This window comes from Protobothrops mucrosquamatus, unplaced genomic scaffold, assembly GCF_001527695.2.
Source record: "Protobothrops mucrosquamatus isolate PMUCROS unplaced genomic scaffold, P.Mucros_1.0 scaffold1779, whole genome shotgun sequence".
NCBI classification, from domain to species: Eukaryota; Metazoa; Chordata; class Lepidosauria; order Squamata; family Viperidae; genus Protobothrops; species Protobothrops mucrosquamatus.
Window position 1 is genome coordinate 18,083 of NW_015387917.1, and position 7,449 is coordinate 25,531.

Below are 7,449 nucleotides of genomic sequence, written 5' to 3' on the forward strand. Positions count from 1 at the left end.
ATATAAAGCTACACAAAATGATTCAGAATGAATTGAAGGGTCTTCTTAATGAGTTTTTTTGAATGAACTGAAAGGCACGCAGGCAGTCCTCGACTTACAGCCATTCATTTAATGGCTATTCAAAGTTACAGTGGCACTGAAAAAAGTGACTTATGACTGGTCCTTGCCCTTACGATCGTCACATTGCTGATGGTTGCAGCATCCCAGACTCACGTGATCACCATTTGTGATCTTCCCAGTTGACTTCCAACAAGCCGCCTTGCTTAGGAACAGGCATTCTGCTTTCAATTGTGGTCATAAGTTAAAGTCTACCCGTATAAACTTAACAAATAAATAAAATTTATTTCTAGATTCTTAGTATAATAGTTCAAATGATTTAAAATGGTTTAACGGCTCAAACTGCTGTGGCTGTTGCATTGCTGATATGCTGAAATCATTTGAAGATCTCAGAAAGGGAAGGATTAAGAAATCAAACGTTTCCTTCGGCAGCACAAGGAATTCATCAGGAAACGAATCGTATATGGGTGGGGAGACTATGGGGTTAAAAGAAAGATACTTATGTGTTAACATGTAGTAACTGGGAGTGGAGCCCAAGCATTCTCAAGAGTTATCACCTGCAAGAAGACCAAGAAACAAATTCTAAAGTGTGAGGTAGTATTTCTTTATCTCTTTAATCATTTAGAAGTTGGAAATTTTATTCTTTTTTTTAATAGATATTTTATTGAATTTTTATGGTTACAAATCATTAATAAACAATGTGTTGTCTGAGTTCACATACTTAACATTAGTGGTAATACAATTTCCATTTCTACTCTCTATTCCGCTTTTCTAGCCATTTATAAAAGTTATCCCATTTTTGAAAATTCTCTGTATCTTCTTTCCCTTTCATTTTCAATGTAAGGCTATCCATTTCCGCACAATCCAAACTTTTTCTAATTATATCTTCTTCCGATGGTGTTTCTTCCTTTTTCCAATGCTGTGCAAATGTAATTCTCGTTGCTGTGAGTACATGTAATATTAAATATATACATTTTTTTCATAGTTCTCTGTAATTATACCTAAAAGAAATAGTTCTGGCTTAAAATCTACATGTTTTCTTAACATTTTCTGTAACCACACATGTCTCTGAATAGTTCTTAGTATTGCAGCTCAAGCAATGTTTGTAATCCAGGGACTCCAGCTGGCTTCAAAGTAATTTATATTTATAATCTTTTATATTTATAATCTTTATAATCTTTTCACTATGCAGGTTTCAGGTTGGAAGTCATTTCATTATTTATTTCGTTCTGGCACTGCCATTTTAATGCATATGTGTAGCAGTGGGAATCTAGATAATGCCAAAGACATGCTCTAATATTGTTCTGATGACAAAGTGCCACCTATCAATCTCATTGAAGAATCTTTGGTGAGAACTCTCAGCAACTTTTAATTTTCTTGCCAAATCTTGCCAAATCAAATGACCAAATGACCTGAATAAATTATTAGTGATAGTAGGTAAATGCAGAGTAGTCAACCTTGGCTCTTTTATGACTCGTGGACTTCAACTCCCAGAATTCCTGAGCCAGCCATGCTGAGGGGAAAGGGAGAGTTTCCAAGCTGAGAGATGCTGGCTCAGGAATTCTGGGAGTTGAAGTCCACGAGTCATAAAAGAGCCAAGGTTGCCTACCCCTGCACTATACCATTAATAGATCTGGTTTCATCAAATCTGAATCTCATCTCTCAAGAAACCATTTGAAGGCACTCCCGCTGTTGTTGCTTGGAATTCCTTTCTGATTTGCAAAAATGTATGCAAAGCTTCATTTGAGGAAAATATAGGACTGAATGTGGGTGGAAATATCTCTTGGTGGAAGGACAGGCTCAGTTCAGACTGGGATGCTCCCTGAGAGACAATTGTTTTATTCTATGGTATATTGTGAAATACGCACCCATTGGCAGGAAATTGTGTGCCACCTTTATAGTTTTTGACAGCATAAAGAGAAATGTTTTGTGGAAGAAACTGGACACATTTAATCATGGAACCTGGATTCTTCTTTCTGTAAGGCTCTCTATTCAGATATCTATTTGAAAGTCTATACTGGGGTCAAGGACTCTCAGTTTTCCCAGGGAGTTTATCATGGCACTGAAATCACCTCCAAATTCTTAGCATACGAAGTAATTAAGATCCATAACTATAAACGATCAAAGTAAAGAACATCAATAACCTAAATGTAATGTTGTCCTCCAGTTCCATCCCAGACCTCTTGGCCAGTGACAGACCAGAGACATTCGGTACAATGAATGCCCTGCATTTTGGTGCTTCGTTCTTTTGCTTCATCAGCCTTCTGTGCTTGCTCACTGCTTTGGGTTCAGACTATTGGATAGTGGATTCCAGCAAACATCTTGGTCTATGGAAATATTGTAATCACCGAATATGTTACTCAATAGGTGTGGAATTTGTGTCAGGTAAGATTCAATATTCCAAATGCATCACTAGCCTGTGAAATACACAAGAACCTCCATCTTGAATTCTTACCTTGTGTCTGCATTGGCTCCCGACAGTTTCTTTACATGCCACCCGATTCTTTATGTTTCTGGGGATGATCGCTGGAGCTGCCTCTCTCATTGGGCTTTGCACCCTGAATAAAAACTGCAGTCTTGGCAATACCAGTATCTCCACGGGCTGGATCGCATATATTGGCAGCTTTATGGCAGGTAAGCATCTTTGCAAGAGTCTTTCCCCAGATGTGTTTTTTGCGTGACTTAATTCAGCACTATCACTACTATGTATAGCATAGCATAGCATAGCATAGCATAGCATAGCATAGCATAGCATAGCATAGCATAGCATAGCATAGCATAGCATAGCATAGCATAGCATAGCATAGCATAGCATAGTACTATACCAGGGGTGTCAAACTCAATTTCATTGAGGGCCGCATCAGCATTGTGGTTGCCCTCAGGGGGCAAGGTGGGTGTGGCTAGGGTGGGTGTGGCCTACTGGGTGTGCATGGCCAGCTCTACATTGTTTGCGTCAATGGTGCCTGTGGGGGCCTGGGCAGGAGTGGGACAGATCTGAGGGTCTCTGGCAGAAGAGGGTGGGACCAGGGCGATTGCCAAGGCATGGTCCACTGGAGGAGCCTCACTGTTCCTCTCAGGCCATGTGGGGGGCTGGATGGTGGTGCGGGCTGCCCGGAGCCCTGGGCAGCAGAGGTCAAATGCTCAGCCTGGCCCTCGAGCACCCACGGCACCAGGCCCAGCCCCACTTTCCCAAGGGGGTGTCCAGCTGCATTTATCTCCTCCTCAAAGCTGCTGCTGCTGTGCTTGCTCTCCTTAGCCAGGTTGTTCATGATGGGTACCAGGGCAAAATCAGAGGGAGGCCCATTCTGCCTCCATGGGAGGAGACCCGGCTTTGTATCCAAAGCTTCCTTAGCAATAGGATGGGAGACCCCCAGGATAGGCCAGGAGGAGGGGGCAAGGGGATGATGAAAGGGCAGGAGTAAGGCAGGACTTCTCTCAGACTCTCCCTCTCCTTTCCTTCTTTCCTTCTTTCTTTCCTTCCTAAGTACTGAGTGGTGGGAAAATATTTGAGATGAGGGAGGGAGAAAAACAGGAAAGAAACGCAGCTGGGGAGGGGTCACCCTTCGTGAGGAATGAAGAAATGCACCATCGCCTGGAAGTGGCCAGCACATCGCCCTCACCTACTTCACATATCTGGCTTGGTGGGCTCTGGGGGAGGGGATGCCATGAGCAGTGTGAGAGTCAATGTTACCTGCACAATGCCACCCAGCCCCCAACCTGCCTGGTTTCGGCAGGCAACGAGGCGCTCTCCCGACAGCACCGAGAGGCTGAGCCAGGTGGCTCAAATCCAAAAAGAAGCACGCCGCCCAGCCCCCACCCTGCCGGTCTCGGCAGGCAGTGGGGCGCTCTCCTCACAGTGCCGAGAGGTTGAGTCAGGCGGTGCGAAGCTCACCAGCTTTGCACCTTGCTGCCTGCTGAAATTGGGGAGTCTGGGGCTAGGCAGCATTGCAGTTCTCATCAGATTCATGTCAACTGGCTCAGCCTCTCGGCACTGTGAGGAGAGCACCCCGCTGCCTGCCGAAACCCCTTCCCCTCCCCCGGATATGTGAAGTAGGCCAGGGCCATTTGCTGGCCACTTCCAGGCGATGGTGCATTTCTTCATTCCTCACAAAGGGTGACACCTCCCCAGCATGCACTCAGGGGGCAGGGCCAACGCGGCAGGGGCCGGTTCCTCGCTGTTTCCAGATGGCCGTGTGGAGCTAAGACTAAATGCATTTCAGCATAGATGGCCACCACAAAATTGTACATTGGCTCTCTCTCGGCCAGCCTGGGCCAGGGCCAAAGCAGAGGGGGCCGTTCCCTCACTGTTTCCAGGATGGCTTTGCGGGCCACATGAAACCACTTCATGGGCCGCATCCGGCCCCTGGGCCTTGTGTTTGACATGTCTGTACTATACTATTACAGGAACCGTGGTGGCACAGTGGTTAGAATGCAGTATTGCAGGCTAATTCTGCCGACTGCCAGCAGTTCAGTTCTCACTGGATGAAGGTTGACTTAGCCTTCCATCCTTCTGAGGTCAGTAAAATGAGGACCCAGATTGTTGGGGGCAAAATGCTGATTCTGTAAACTGCTTAGAGAGGGCTGTAAAACACTTTGAAGCGGTATGTAAGTACAAGTGCTAATGTTATTTGAAATTTACTCTTTATCAAATTATTTAAAACAACAACAACAACAACAACCCCGCCCATACTGTCATTTTATTAACGCAGACTTGGCAATAACTTCAAGAGCTGGATTGCATCTATTGCCAACTTTATTGCAGGTAAGGAAATTGCTATTTGATACTTCCTCTTTATCAAGTTATTTCAAAGAAAACCGCACCCATACTGTCATTCCTAATTCTACATTCTGCCTGCTTTTGAAATTCATTTTAGTTCAGGTTTCCTGAGGAAGTTGCAAATAGGAATAGCACTTAAGACTAATATACTGCTTCACATTGTTTTACAGTTCTAGTGGGCATTTCCAAGGGCAGAAAAGGCATGGCTTCAGTATCTCCCAAGAAGGCATTGTTTAGTTGACAGGAGATGAACCACATCTGCCTTGTCAGACTTTGCAGGATGGACAGGGACAATGGGACAAAGACAGTCCCATAAAGAGCCAGGGACCAAATAAGGAAAGGCTTTATAGATGGAAACCAACACCTTGAGTTCCACTCAGAAACCAGCTAGCAACCATTGCAGCTCTTGAAGTGGTGGTGTCAGGTGGACAAACCGAAGTGCATTCATAATTACTTGTGCAGCCACTTTATGGACTAACTTTAGTTCCCAGTGCATCTTTGTGGCCCTGTATACACTATCCCAGACAAGAGACGGCTAAAAGATAAGTGACTGTGAGAAGAGCCTTTTTTTTCAGGAAAGGAGGCAGTTCAGTGTTAGAAGAGAGCCCTGGTGGTGCAGTGCAGTACTGCAGCTACTTCTGCTGACTGCCGTCTGCCAGCAGTTTGTCAGTTCGATTCTCACCGGCTCAAGGTTGAGCCCAGCATTCCATCCTTCTGAGGTTGGTAAAATGACTAGCCAGGTTGCTGGGGGCAAAATGCTGACTCTGTAAACCACATAGAGAGGGCTGTAAAGCCCTTTGAAGAGGTATATAAGTCTAAGTGCTATTGCTATGTATAAATGGAAAAATGTGAAACCGAGCAAACAAAATGGGCAAATTAACCCAAAGAGGCTTTTCAAAAGGCAACTGGGCTTTGTTTTTCCTTGACAATTTTTCTCTTCTCCTGCAAGAAGTTACACAAAGTTCTTTCCTTGGATGAGAAGCAAAATGTCTTCAAGGAAAAAGAAATTAACCCACTCTTCTCTATGCCGCTTTCTGAGTTTGGAGCAAATATGAAATACTTGGACTATCTCAACGCAATAAGCAACCCAAGAGGTTGCCGCCTTCTTTATATTGAGAGCAGAAAAGCCCATTGGTGTCTTCCATACTTCTGAAGGAAATGTTTCTACCTCTACCTCTTCCTTGATTTCCAGGCTTCTGCGTCATGATTGCCATGTCTGTTTTCTCAGGAGTGGTCGGTCCCACCAGCCGATATGGATGGTCTTTCGGCTTAGGCTGGGCCTCTTTTCCATTGTACCTTCTAACTGGTAAGGATCTTTTTTGGATACTCTGGTGAGATTTTTTTTAAAGGTACATCTTTATGCATTCTGTATATTTTGACAACAGTGAAATTTGTTTCATTTTGGGTTGGAAACTAAGTGCATTTCCCTGGCAGGGGAGGAATCAGCAACATCTAAACATCCAAACCTCCACATATCCTGTATTACAGCTTGCTTCCTTGCTTCCCTGCTTGCTTGCTTGCTTGCTTGCTTGCTTGCTTGCTTGCTTGCTTGCTTGCTTGCTTGGGACCGAAAATATTTGAAGTTTGGGACATTTAGAAGACACTAGGTTACCTGATGTACCTGACATAAAGATTGCATGCAATTAAGAGCAATAGATCTATTCTGGAACATTGACTTTTGAGGATTAGAGCTTGGCCATAAGGAGATGAATAAAGAGATGAGGTGGAGTTCAAAGCTCCATAGATTCTTGAGTTTTTTTTAAAAAATATATACTTCATCTGCTGTGTGGCTAATCTGTTTTTGTTTTTTTTTTGTCTTTGGACAGGTTCTCTTCTTTATAGATTGCATAAGAGTACAGCAACATCAGCATAGGAGAAATATGGTGCTGCCTTTGGAGACGAGCAGTGAAGCTGCACTGATAACCTGGAGGCACAGAGAATGTCCAATCAGAATTATTTGCCCTGCAACAAATTTATAAGATGAAGGATGAAGGCAGAAGAATTAGTTTAACTTTAGAAAAACAGCCGTACGTTCCCAGCCCATCCCATTTTTCTCAAAAATATTCAGATTGTTTCTTTCTGAAGGCCATTCGGATTTGCAAATGTTAAGAACTTTGGGAGACTTCTGCAAGCAGGTCCCAGGAAGCAGGAATTCTACTCTTCTCCCTTCTTTCCTGTTCCAGGAAACCAAAGGTGCTTTTTGATTGATCTGTGCTCTGAGGGTCCACACCCATTTGGCCTATTCAGGTGACCCAGAGAGTACAGATAAACCCCCAAGAGGCCTCAACGACTTTCAGAAGGAGTATTAACAACCAGATGACTGCAAGGAATATAAATCCACCATTCAGTCACAGTCACCTCTTGGATGAGAAGTGAAATGCCTTCAAGGAGAAACAAAGTCCAGTTTTGAAAAAGCATCTTTGGGACAATCATGACCAAATCTCAGGAAAGTTGATTTTAATTCTGCCAAGGGGAAAAGAAAAAAGAAAATTAATTGTCATTCTGCCAAAAGAAATGGGATGCCTTCCTTCCTTCTTCTACTGGTGATCAAGGTTGGAGAATGGAAATTCTCTGAATAAACCCCCAGATCACATTTCCTGAATCTGAGATTTCCC